This window comes from Arachis ipaensis, chromosome B3 (genome assembly GCF_059453495.1).
Source record: "Arachis ipaensis isolate K30076 ecotype BB chromosome B3, ASM5945349v1, whole genome shotgun sequence".
In the NCBI taxonomy this organism is placed as follows: Eukaryota; Viridiplantae; Streptophyta; class Magnoliopsida; order Fabales; family Fabaceae; genus Arachis; species Arachis ipaensis.
Genome location: NC_142438.1, coordinates 101,589,247 through 101,602,264, shown reverse-complemented (window position 1 = coordinate 101,602,264; position 13,018 = coordinate 101,589,247). Strand labels below are relative to the sequence as shown.

At 38.6% G+C, this 13,018-nt stretch overlaps 1 non-coding gene across 1 annotated transcript; it reads right to left on the bottom strand.

The window, feature by feature from the left end:
- Nucleotides 1–9,197: 9,197 nt before the first annotated feature.
- LOC148571813 (small nucleolar RNA R71) lies at nucleotides 9,198–9,305 on the bottom strand. The gene has a single exon (XR_015908174.1). It is a non-coding gene; the product is annotated as a small nucleolar RNA R71 (small nucleolar RNA).
- Nucleotides 9,306–13,018: the final 3,713 nt, after the last annotated feature.

The following is a 13,018-nucleotide window of genomic DNA, read 5'->3' as shown; positions in this document are numbered from 1 at the left end:
TTTAAGCAAGTGAAGTTTATCCAGACACTTAGACTATCACTTATTTGGAAATTAAACAAACAGACAAACAAAAACTGCAATGACTCAAACTTAAAGCAGGGGTGCATGCAAACTTCCAATATCAGCAATTCAAAGTACAAGCAATTAAGTGACAATACAACCTTTTAGCATCTTCTTTGTTGTTCATCATCCTTCCTAGCCTTGGTGTTCTCTTTGATGATGATGTATATTCCTTCCATGAGATTGATTGTCTTCCTGCGAAGCTATTAGAAGTTGCTTGTTCCCCAAGCACTTTGGGAATTGGTTAGCATGCATGTATGTTTGTAGGCCTCTGAACTTAGATTGGTGTGTGAACACCAAACTTAGTTCCTTGCCATATGCAGCAATTTGGATCATATGCAGAAAACCTCATGTGCTTTTATTAAGAAAATAACTATGAACTAGAAAAAGAAACTATGAACTAGAAATTAAACTATTGTTTAAGTAGTTTCCCTGATTGGTTGGAGCTAGTGACTAGTCATGCTGAGGTAGAAATGTGCTTTTAATGAAGTTTTTGGTGGAACACCAAACTTAGAATCTTACATTCACCCTTGAATTGTTTTGGTGTGCAACACCAAACTTAGCTCCTTGCAATACAGATAAATCTACTTAACTCTTTTATTAAAATAACTAGAAAAGAAAAACTACCTTTGGTTGGGTTGCCTCCCAACAAGCGCTTCTTTAACGTCATTAGCTTGACATGCTGTTCCTGACTTTCTTCCTCTTCCTCCAGTTTGTTAAGAGGAATGACTTCAAGTGGATAAAGGAGCTAGTTAGTGCCCCTTGTTGTGAATGCTTCTTTCCAGCAAGCTTTCCCTTGTGATTGGCTTGAGTGAACTTGCTTGTTGGCTCAGGAGTTGGATTGTTCTTCGACCTTCTCTTCTTCATGGATATGGTCCTTTGTTTCTCGGTCACAATCCTCATTTTGGTGCTTGTTTCTACTGCCTTCACATCCTTGATCTCAGAACTTGGTTGTTGTTGGACAGTTGGAGTATCCTGTTCATCAAAATCTTCCTGAATTTGTGGTTCAATGAACCCTTCCTCTTTGCAACTCTCTGTTTCATTGGAGTGTGATCTCCCTTGATTAACCTTCTCCATTTCTTGTTCTTCTGATTCCTCCCTTGGGTTTGCCATGGTATCACTAGAAGAATTGTGGGTAGGGATTTGCTTTGATAGATATCCAATTTGTGCTTCTAGCTTTTGAATGGCAGCACCCTGATTTTGTAAGTTGGATATCACTTCTTCCTTAAAGCCTTTCAAATCGGCCACATCTCTGGCCATAGTTGCAAGCATTCCTTCTATCCTGTTTAATTGATCTTGAAATTGTTGGTTCGGATTGGGTTGATGAGGTTGATTATCTTGGCTGTGATATGGTGGCTGGGAGTATGTGTTTTGTGTGGGCTGATAGAGTCTTTGGTTGGAGTGTTGGTAGTGGTATGACTCTTGTGTGTAGTGGAATGAGTCTTGTGGATAGTGAAATGAATTGTATGAATTTGAGAAGGAATTTTGTGCTGAGAAATGCTCAAGTGATGAAGAATTTGGATATGTAAAACTAGGAGGTGAGGTTGGATAATTCAGAGGTGATGGCTCTTGATGAATGGGGTGTGAATAAGTGAAATCTCCTTGGTTTTGATCTTCCCAGCCACAACTTGAGTAGTGATCACATTTACCAAAACATGGACCATTTTGTGGCTCTGGGAAGTACCCCGTTTCCTGTTCCTGATACTCCCACCCACCATGAGCATAATAACATGAATCATTCTGTGGTGGTGGAGAGTTTCTCATGGATTTTGATTGACCAAAAGATGATGGATACTCCTTTCTTTTTTGCAATGTGCCCAGTCTCAAACAATACTCATCCAAAGATAGTGGAAATCCCATAGTGAGGCAATATCACAAACAGCTAGTGGTTAGTATGCTAACAAGTGAATAAGCAAAGAAAACAAATTAAAATTTGCAGAAATTAGCAGTAATAAACTGAAACAAAAACTATTAACAAAAGAAAAGAAAAATTGCTCAATCTAGTTAACTTCCAATTGGAGAATTGTCAATCGAAAACCAATCCCCGGCAACGGCGCCATAAACTTGATGCGCATAAACAATTTATGCTACGATTTAGGAAATTGCACGATCGGCAAAATTCCTTCCGGCAAGTGCACCGGTTATCGTCAAGTAAAAACTCACAATAGAGTGAGGTCGAATCCCACAAGGATTGGTTGAGTGAGCAATTCGGATTAGAAGTGTGTTCTAGTTGAGCGGAATCAAGATTTGAGATGAGAATTGCGGAATGTAAAATTGGCGGGAAAAGTAAATGACAAGAAAATTAAATGGCGGAATCTTAAATTGCATGAATTAAAGAGCAGAATGTAAATTGCTGAAATTAAAAGGGAATGGGGGTGATTGCAAGAATTGAGTTGCAGAATGTAAAGAGAAAGTGGAGATCAGAAATGGGGAATTCATTGGGTTATAGGAGATATTGAGATCTCCGAATCAAAACATGTTTATCTCTTCCTCAACCAATGCGTTCATTGAATTTTGCTTGGCAATCTTATATGATTGGATCCCAATCCCTTGGCTCACCAATTCTCTCTAAAAACGAACAAATTCCCAATCCCTTGGTTTAAATGTTCATAAGAAGAGATGATGCTTGATCACTGATTATACCACACAATTTCATGAACCACAATTTGGTAGGATTACATGTCACAATATCCATCCAAACCCCAATCCAATTCACTGTGAGAAAGCTTCTCTAGCATGAATCCTCCATTCCTTTCCCAAGGCTCCGAAGGATTCCAAGTATGAGCAGTTTCTTTCCCAAGACAACTACTCAATGGAATTAGATCGAGAAGCTTTCTAACAAAATTCAAGAGAAAAGATTGAAGAAGAAGATAAACTATTATTGATTCATTGAATTACAATAGAGCTCCCTAACCCAATGAAAGGGGTTTAGTGAGTCATAGCTCTGAATTCAATTACAAAACTAAAAGAAAATGATCCAAAGTTCTCTCTATGTCTAAACTTCCCCCTCCATCCCCCTCTCCCAAATGCAGAAACTAAGGCCTTTAAATAGGCTCCCTAAATTACAAAATGAAAATGAAATTCAAAGCAAATTACAATCAAATGAAAATAAACTATTCTAGATGATTCTTGTGGCCTTGATTTGGTGTTGTTGATGGGCCTTGCTTGCTTGAAGGGCTGAGTGACATAATTGATCCAAAAAGGATAATGATCCATTAAACTATACTCAAATGTTGCACCCCTTTCTTGAGTCGTCACTTTGTTCTCTTGTCAACCTTGCCAATTTGATGCCAAATATAGACTATTATACCTCGTTGGAAAGCTATGGATGTCAGCTTTCTAACGCAACTGGAAGCACCTCAATTGGATCTCTACAACTCGAGTTATACTCCATGGAAGGTGAAGAGGTCAGCTGGCCTGATTGCATGTTGGTACTATGCTCTTCTATGCACATTACGGGGCTGTTTTCTCCCTCAATTTTTAGTATACACCATGCATGCCATATATTCTTGGAAAGCTCTAGATGTCTTCTTTCCAATGCATTTTGAATCACCTCATTTGGAGTTTTGTAGCTCAAGTTATTTATGTTTGAAGAAGGCATGGTCAAGCTGTTCCATATAACACGTTTAAGCTTCAGTTTAAGGTTAAACTGAAGCTTAAACGTGGATAAAGGAAGGGCAGCCCTGGAGGTCGAACACGTTTAACCTCCAGTTTGAGGTCAAACTGGAGGTTAAACGTGGAAGCTTAGAATGGTAGCCCTGGAGGTGTCGAACACGTTTAACCTCCAGTTTGAGGTCAAACTGGAGGTTAAACGTGGAAATGGAGAGAGCAACCCTGGAGGAGAAAAGCTGTCGAACATGTTTAAGCTCCAGTTTGAGGTCAAACTGGAGCTTAAACGTGGAAATGGCTCCCTGGTGCTCTTCCCACTCCTGGCGTTTAACCTCCAGTTTGAGGTCAAACTGGAGGTTAAACGTGGAACTCCTCCCTGGGTGGCATACTCATTCTGGCGTTTAACCTCCAGTTTGAGGTCAAACTGGAGGTTAAACGTGGAATGCTTCTTTAGTGAGGCTTTTCATTCTGGCGTTTAACCTCCAGTTTGAGGTCAAACTGGAGGTTAAACTTCAATCCCAGCATTTCTTATCCTTCATGATTTTGGCGTTTAAGCTCCAGTTTAGGCTTAAACTGGAACTTAAACTCCACATGTGATATTCAAGCTTCCTTTATTGATTTTGTTGCTTCCTTGCTTAGCCTCTTCTTCCCTGAAATCATCCAAACAATTGCATCAAAGTCTTGCAAAAATTCATGAGAATTCTTCCATTCATAGCTTTCAAGGAATATAACTAAAAACTCATGGAATTTGCATCAAAATCTTCATGTTGAATGATTTAAGACAAGCATGACTATTTGGCCCAAAATGATTACTTAAGGCTCAAGAAAATGCATAAAACAACTAAAAATAAAAGAAAAAGGCTAGTGAAACTAGCCTAAGATGCCTTGGCATCACGCACCATATTCCCAAACCCCAAAAGCGTAGCCCTTGGTGCAGAAAAGTGTAGCCTTTGAGAATAGGCAACGGCCGAATAGGAATCACCCCAAAAAAGCGTAGCCGTAGCCCAGAAAGTGTAGCCGTAGCCTAAGGCATCTTTTTTTTTTCACTTTTGGCTACACTTTTCAAGTGTACCTGAATGGGTGTTTTTCTTGTAGTGTAGAGGATAACTAAGTGGAAGTAATAGACAATTCTCATCACAATTGATAATGACAATGAGGATAGGAACTCCAATTCTCTCCCCTAACCAAGACCTTTATATTGATTGATTGTCATCACTTTTGCTAGCTTTGATTCCCTAGTTCTCTTACTCTAATTTCATATATTCTATTCACATATACTTTTAGATGTAGTTATTTTGATGCATGTTTGCTAGTTAGTTGATGAGCGGATAATTTATACGCTTTTTGGCATTGTTTTTAGTATGTTTTTAGTAGGATCTAGTTACTTTTAGGGATGTTTTCCTTAGTTTTTATGTTAAATTCATATTTCTGGACTTTACTATGAGTTTGTGTGTTTTTCTATAATTTCAGGTATTTTCTGGCTGAAATTGAGGGACTTGAGCAAAAATCAGATTCAGAGGTTGAAAAAGGACTGCTGATGCTGTTGGATTCTGACCTCCCTGCACTCAAAGTGGATTTTCTGGAGCTACAGAACTCTAAATGGCGCGCTTCCAATTTCGTTGGAAAGTAGACATCCAGGGCTTTCCAGCAATATATAATAGTCCATACTTTGGCCAAGAATTGACGACGTAAACTGGCGTTCAACGCCAGCCTTCTGCCCAAATCTGGCGTCCAGCGCCAGAAAAGGATCCAAAACCAGAGTTGAACGCCCAAACTGGCACAGAAACTGGCGTTCAACTCCATAAATGGCCTCTGCACGTGTAACACTCAAGCCCAAGCCCAAGCACACACCAAGTGGGCCCCGGAAGTGGATTTATGCATCAAATACTTACTCATGTAAACCCTAGTAGCTAGTTTATTATAAATAGGACCTCTTACTATTGTATTAGACATCTTTGGATTACCTTATGATCCTTTGATCACGTTTTAGGGGGCTGGCCATCTCGGCCATGCCTGGACCTTCACTTATGTATTTTTAACGGTAGAGTTTCTACACTCCATAGACTAAGGTGTGGAGCTCTGCTGTTCCTCAAAGATTAATGCAAAGTACTACTGTTTTCTATTCAATTCTTCTTATTTCGCTTCTAAGATATCCATTCGCACCCAAGAACGTAATGAAGGTGATGATTATGTGTGACGCTCATCATCCTTCTCCCTTATGAACGCGTGTCTAACAAACACTTCTGTTCTACATGAATTAAGCTAGAATGAGTATCTCTTAGATCTCCTAACCAGAATCTTCGTGGCGTAAGCTAGAATGATGGCGGCATTCAAGAGAATCCGGAAGGTCTAAACCTTGTCTGTGGTATTCTGAGTAGGATTCAATGATTGAATGACTGTGACGAGCTTCAAACTCGCGAGTGCTGGGCGTTAGTGACAGACGCAAAAGGAGGGTGAATCCTATTCCAGCATGATCGGGAACCGACAGATGAATAGCCGTGCCGTGACAGGGTGCGTGAGCATAAGATTCACTGAGAGGAGGGGATGTAGCCACTGACAACGGTGATGCCCTTGCATACAGCCAGCCATGGAAAGGAGTAAGACTGATTGGATGAAGATAGCAGGAAAGCAGAGGTTCAGAGGAACGAAAAGCATCTCCATTCGCTTATCTGAAATCCCTGCCAATGAATCTACATAAGTATCTCTATCCCTTTTATTGTTTATTTTAATCTAATAAAATATCATGTTTAAATCCGCCTGACTGAGATTTGCAAGGTGACCATAGCTTGCTTCAAGCCAACAATCTCTGTGGGATCGACCCTTACTCACGTAAGGTTTATTACTTGGACGACCCAGTACACTTGCTGGTTAGTTGAACGGAGTTGTGTCCACACATAGAGCCACAATGAGGATTCAATACAATTATATATTGTTAATCACACACAAGTACAAAGAACGTGGAACACAATTTCGTCCACCAAGTTTTTGGCGCCGTTGCCGGGGATTGTTTGAGTTTTCGACAAGCTTTTGGTCCGGTAACATCAGTGCCAGATTCCCTTTTGATCCGGCAACTGCACCAAGTTTTTGGCGCCGTTGCCGGGGATTGTTTGAGTTTGGACAACTGACGGTTCATCTTGTTGCTCAGATTAGGTAACTTTCTTTTTGTTTTCTTTTCAAAAATTTTTCAAAAATATTTCTAAAATTTTCTCATCTGTTTTCGAAAAAAAAATAATAACAATATTTTCAAAAAAAAAAATATGTTTTCAAAAATAAATTATTCTATGGTTTCAGAATTTTTAAGAATGAATTCTAGCGTTTCATGAAGCATGTTGAAGCCTGGCTGGCTGTAAAGCCATGTCTCAATCCTTATACCCAAGAGAAGAGCTTCTTTATCTTTCTTAGCCAATTGGCTATTGAATGTAAGGAATGTCAGGCGTGTCATGTCTGAGTTACATACTAAAGCTTGGCTGGCTATTAAGCCATGCCTGACCCTTTGATTGGAGCTTTAGAGCATAAGATTCCTGGAATTCATATTAAAAATTTTGGAATCCTTTTTTTTCTTTTTCAAAAGAATTTTTCGAAAAATATAAAATAAAAATCCAAAAAAATTAGAAAATCATAAAAATAAAAAATATTTCATGTTTCTTGTTTGAGTCTTGAGTCATATCATAAGTTTGGTGTCACTTGCATATGCATCTTGCATTTTTTCAAAAATATCATGCATTCATAGTGTTCTTCATGATCTTCAAGTTGTTCTTGGTAAGTCTTCTTGTTTGATCTTGATGATTTTTTGTTTTGTGTCTTTTCATGTTTTTCATATGCATTCTTGAATTCTTAGTGTCTAAGCATTAAAGAATTCTAAGTTTGGTGTCTTGCATGTTTTCTTTGCATTAAAAATTTTTCAAAAATATGTTCTTGATGTTCATCATGACATTCAAAGTGTTCTTGGTGTTCATCTTGACATTCATAGCATTCTTGCATGCATTCATTGTTTTGATCTAAAAATCTCATGCATTGCATATTTTTCATGTTTTTCATAAAAAAGTCAAAAAATCAAAAAAATATCTTTCCCTTTTTCTCTCATCAAATTCGAAAATTTGGATTGACTTTTTCAAAAATTTTTAAAATCAAGTTGTTGCCAATGAGTCAAATCAAATTTTCAATTTGAAAATCTTATCTTTTTCAAAATCTTTTTCAAAAATCAAATCTTTTTCAAAATTATTAGTTATTTTCGAAAATTTCAAAAATATTTTTCAAAAATCTTTTTCTTATTTTTATATAAAATTTTCGAAAATAACTAATCAATTAATGTTTTGATTCAAAAATTTGAAATTTGTTACTTGCTTGTTAAGAAAGATTCAAACTTTAAGTTCTAGAATCATATCTTGTGATTTCTTATGAATCAAGTCATTAATTGAGATTTTAAAAATAAAATCTTTTTCAAAACTAATTTTAATCATATCTTTTCAAAAATATCTTCTTATCTTATCTTTTTCAAAAATATCTTTTCAAAATATCTTTTCTAACTTCCTAACCTCTTATCTTTTCAAAAATTTGTTTCAACTAACTAACTAACTTTTTGTTTGTTTCTTAACTTTTTCAAAACCACCTAACTAACTCTCTCTCTCTCATTTTTCGAAAATATCTCCCTCTTTTTCAAAAATTTCTTTTTAATTAACTAATTATTTTTATTTTTTTATTTTTTAATTCAAAAATTTTCGAAAAATACTAACTAATTTTCAAAAACCAATTTTCAAAAATCACTAACTCTTTTTCAAACTAATTTTCGAAAATTATTCCTCCCCCATCTCATTCTATTTATTCATTCATGTCCTAACATCTCATCTCACATTCCAATCCTCACAGTTGTGTTTCTTCCTTTACATCACATCCTTTATCTCCCCCTCTTCTTCTACTTACAAAGGGATCCCTATACTGTGGTATAAAGGATCTCTATTATTATTATCATTTTTCTGGCCATTCTTCCTTGTCATATGAGCAGGAGCAAGGATAAGAACATTCTTGTGGAAGCAGATCCAGAACCTGAAAGGACTCTGAAGAGAAAATTAAGAGAAGCTAAAATACAACAATCCAGAGATAACCTTTTAGAAATTTTCGAACAGGCAGAGGAGATGGCAGGCGAAAATAATAATAATGAAAGGAGAATGCTTGGTGACTTCACTGCACCTAATTCCAATTTACATGGAAGAAGCATCTCCATTCCTGCCATTGGAGCAAACAACTTTGAGCTGAAACCTCAATTAGTTTCTCTGATGCAGCAGAACTGCAAGTTTCATGGACTTCCATCTGAAGATCCTTTTCAGTTCTTAACTGAATTCTTGCAGATATGTGATACTGTTAAGACTAATGGAGTAGATCCTAAAGTCTACAGGCTCATGCTTTTCCCTTTTGCTGTAAGAGACAGAGCTAGATTATGGTTGGATTCTCAACCCAAAGACAGCCTGAACTCTTGGGATAAGCTGGTCACGGCTTTCTTAGCCAAGAACTTTCCTCCTTAAAAGCTGAGCAAGCTTAGAGCTGATGTTCAAACCTTCAGACAGAAAGAAGGTGAATCCCTCTATGAAGCTTGGGAAAGATACAAACAGTTGACCAAAAAGTGTCCTTCTGACATGCTTTCAGAATGGACCATCCTAGATATATTCTATGATGGTTTATCTGAGCTATCAAAGATGTCACTGGACACTTCTGCAGGTGGATCCATTCACCTAAAGAAAACGCCTGCAGAAGCTCAAGAACTCATTGACATGGTTGCTAGTAACCAGTTCATGTACACTTCTGAAAGGAATCCTGTGAGTAATGGGACGCCTATGAAGAAGGGAGTTCTTGAAGTTGATACTCTGAATGCCATATTGGCTCAGAACAAAATATTGACTCAGCAAGTCAATATGATTTCTCAGAGTCTGCATGGAATGCAAGCTGCATCCAACAGTACTCAAGAGGCATCTTCTGAAGAAGAAGCCTATGATCCTGAGAACCCTGCAATAGCAGAGGTAAATTACTTAGGTGAACCTTATGGAAACACCTATAACTCAACATGGAGAAATCATCCAAATTTCTCATGGAAGGATCAGAAGCCTCAACAAGGCTTTAACAATGGTGGAAGAAACAGGTTTAGCAATAGCAAACCTTTTCCATCATCAACTCAGCAACAGACAGAGAACTCTGGATAAAACGCTTCTAATTTAGCAAATCTAGTCTCTGATCTATCTAAGGCCACTGTAAGTTTCATGAATGAAACAAGGTCTTCCATTAGAAATCTGGAAGCACAAATGGGCCAGCTGAGTAAAAGGATCACTGAAATCCCTCCTAGTACTCTCCCAAGCAATACAGAAGAGAACCCAAAAGGAGAGTGCAAGGCCATTGACATAAGCGCCATGGCCGAACCTGTGAGGAGAGGAGAGGACGTGAATCCCAAGGAGGAAGACCTCCTGGGACGTCCAGTGGTCAATAAGGAGCTTCCCTCTGAGGAACCAAAGGACTCTGAGGCTCATCTAGAGACCATAGAGATTTCATTGAACCTCCTTATGCCCTTCATGAGCTCTGATGAGTATTCCTCTTCTGAAGAGAATGAGGATGTTACTAAAGAGCAAACTGCCAAGTTTCTTGGTGCAATCATGAAGCTGAATGCCAAATTGTTTGGCATTGATGCTTGGGAAGTTGAACCTCCCTTGTTCATCAATGAACTAAGTGATCTGGATCAACTGACATTGCCTCAGAAGAGACAGGATCCTGGAAAGTTCATAATACCCTGTACCATAGGCACCATGATCTTTAAGGCTCTGTGTGATCTTGGTTCAGGAATAAACCTCATGCCCCTCTCTGTAATAGAGAAACTGGGAATCTATGGGGTGCAAGCTGCTAAAATCTCACTAGAAATGGCAGACAGCTCAAGAAGACAGGCTTATGGACAAGTAGAAGATGTATTAGTAAAGGTTGAGGGCCTTTACATACCTACTGATTTCATAGTCCTGGATACTGGAAAGGAAGAGGATGAATCCATCATCCTAGGAAGACCTTTCCTGGCCACAGCAAGAGCTGTGATTGATGTTGACAGAGGTGAAATAGTCCTTCAATGAAATGAGAACTCCCTTGTATTCAAAACTCAAGGATCTCCCTCTGCAACCATGGAGAGGAAGCAGGAAAAGCTTCTCTCCAAGCAGAGTCAACCAGAGCCCCCACAGTCAAACTCTAAGTTTGGTGTTGGGAGGCCACAACCAAACTCTAAGTTTGGTGTTGAACTCCCATATCCAAACTCTAAGTTTGGTGTTGGAGAGTTTCAACAAAGCTCTGCACATCTGTGAGGCTCCATGAGAGCCCACTGTCAAGCTATTGACATTAAAGAAGCGCTTGTTGGGAGGCAACCCAATGTTTATCTAATTCTTATTTTTATTGTTTTTCATGTTTTCTTAGGTTCATGATCATGTGGAGTCACAAAATAAACAAAAAAATCAAAAACGGAATCAAAAACAGCAGAAGAAAAATCACACCCTGGAGGAGCATCTGTCTGGCGTTCAAACGCCAGAACAGAGCATAGTTCTGGCGCTGAACGCCCAGAATGGGAGCATCCTGGCGCTGAACGCCCAGAACAAGCATGGTTCTGGCGTTCAACGCCAGAAATGGCAGCAAAGGGGCGTTGAATGCCCAAAAAGGGCACCAACCTGGCGCTGAACGCCCAGAGTTGTGTGCAAGGGCATTTTACATGCCTAAATTGGTGCAGGGATGTAAATGCCTTGACACCTCAAGATCTGTGGACCCCACAGGATCCCCACCTACCTCATCATCTCTCTTTCCATTCATGATCATCCCTTCTTTTTTTTCCATTTACCACTCACATCCATACACCCACTACCTTCAAAATTCAACATCTCTCTCCCACCCAATCCCACCCATATGGCCGAACACACACTCCCATCCATCTCCTCCATATCTTCTTCTTATTCTTCAGTCTTTCTTCTTTTGCTCGAGGGCGAGCAACATTCTAAGTTTGGTGTGGTAAAAAGCATAGCTTTTTTGTTTTTTTCCATAACCATTGATGGCACCTAAGGCCAGAGAAGCCTCTAGAAAGAAGGAAAGGGAAGACAAAAGCTTCCATCAAGGGTCTATAGCTCAGTGGTAGAACATTTGACTGCAAATCAAGAGATCCCTGAGATACCTCAGGGGATACATTTTCTTCCACACAATTATTGGAAGCAACTAAGGGTGGAACATCAAGAGCACTCCATCATCCTTCATGAAATCAGAGAAGATCTAAAAGCAATGAAGGAGGAGCAGCAAAGACAAGGAAGAGACATAGAAGAGCTCAAGGACATCACTAAGGTGGACTCATTCCTTGTTCTTACTTTCTCTGTTTTTTCGTTTTATATGTTATGTGCTTATCCATGTTTGTGTCTTCATTACATGATCATTAGTAGTTAGTAACTTTGTCTTAAAGTTATGAATGTCCTATGAATCTATCACCTCTCTTAAATAAAAACTGTTTTAATTCAAAAGAACAAGAAGTACATGAGTTTCGAATTTATCCTTGAACTTAGTTTAATTATATTGATGTGGTGACAATGCTTCTTGTTTTCTGAATGTATGCTTGAACAGTGCATATGTCTTTTGAAGTTGTTGTTTAAGAAGGTTAAATATGTTGGCTCTTAAAAGAATGATGACTAGGAGACATGTTATTTGATAATCTGAAAAATCATAAAAATGATTCTTGAAGCAAGAAAAAGCAGCAAAGAACAAAGCTTGCAGAAAAAAAAAAGAAAAAAAATAGGCGAAAAAAAAATGTAGAAAAAAAAAATAGAAAGAAAAAGCAAGCAGAAAAAGCCAATAACCCTTAAAACCAAAAGGCAAGGGCAAATAAAAAGGATCCCAAGGCTTTGAGCATCAGTGGATAGGAGGGCCTAAAGGAATAAAATCCTGGCCTAAGCGGCTAAACCAAGCTGTCCCTAACCATGTGCTTGTGGCGTGTAGGTGTCAAGTGAAAACTTGAGACTGAGCGGTTAAAGTCAAGGTCCAAAGCAAAAAAAGAGTGTGCTTAAGAACCCTGGACACCTCTAATTGGGGACTTTAGCAAAGCTGAGTCACAATCTGAAAAGGTTCACCCAATTATGTGTCTGTGGCATTTATGTATCCGGTGGTAATACTGGAAAACAAAGTGCTTAGGGCCACGGCCAAGACTCATAAAGAAGCTGTGTTCAAGAATCATCATACTGAACTAAGAGAGTCAATAGCACTATTCGAAATCTGGAGTTCCTATAGATGCCAATCATTCTGAACCTCAATGGATAAAGTGAGATGCCAAAACTATTCAAGAGGCAAAAAGCTATAAGTCCCGCTC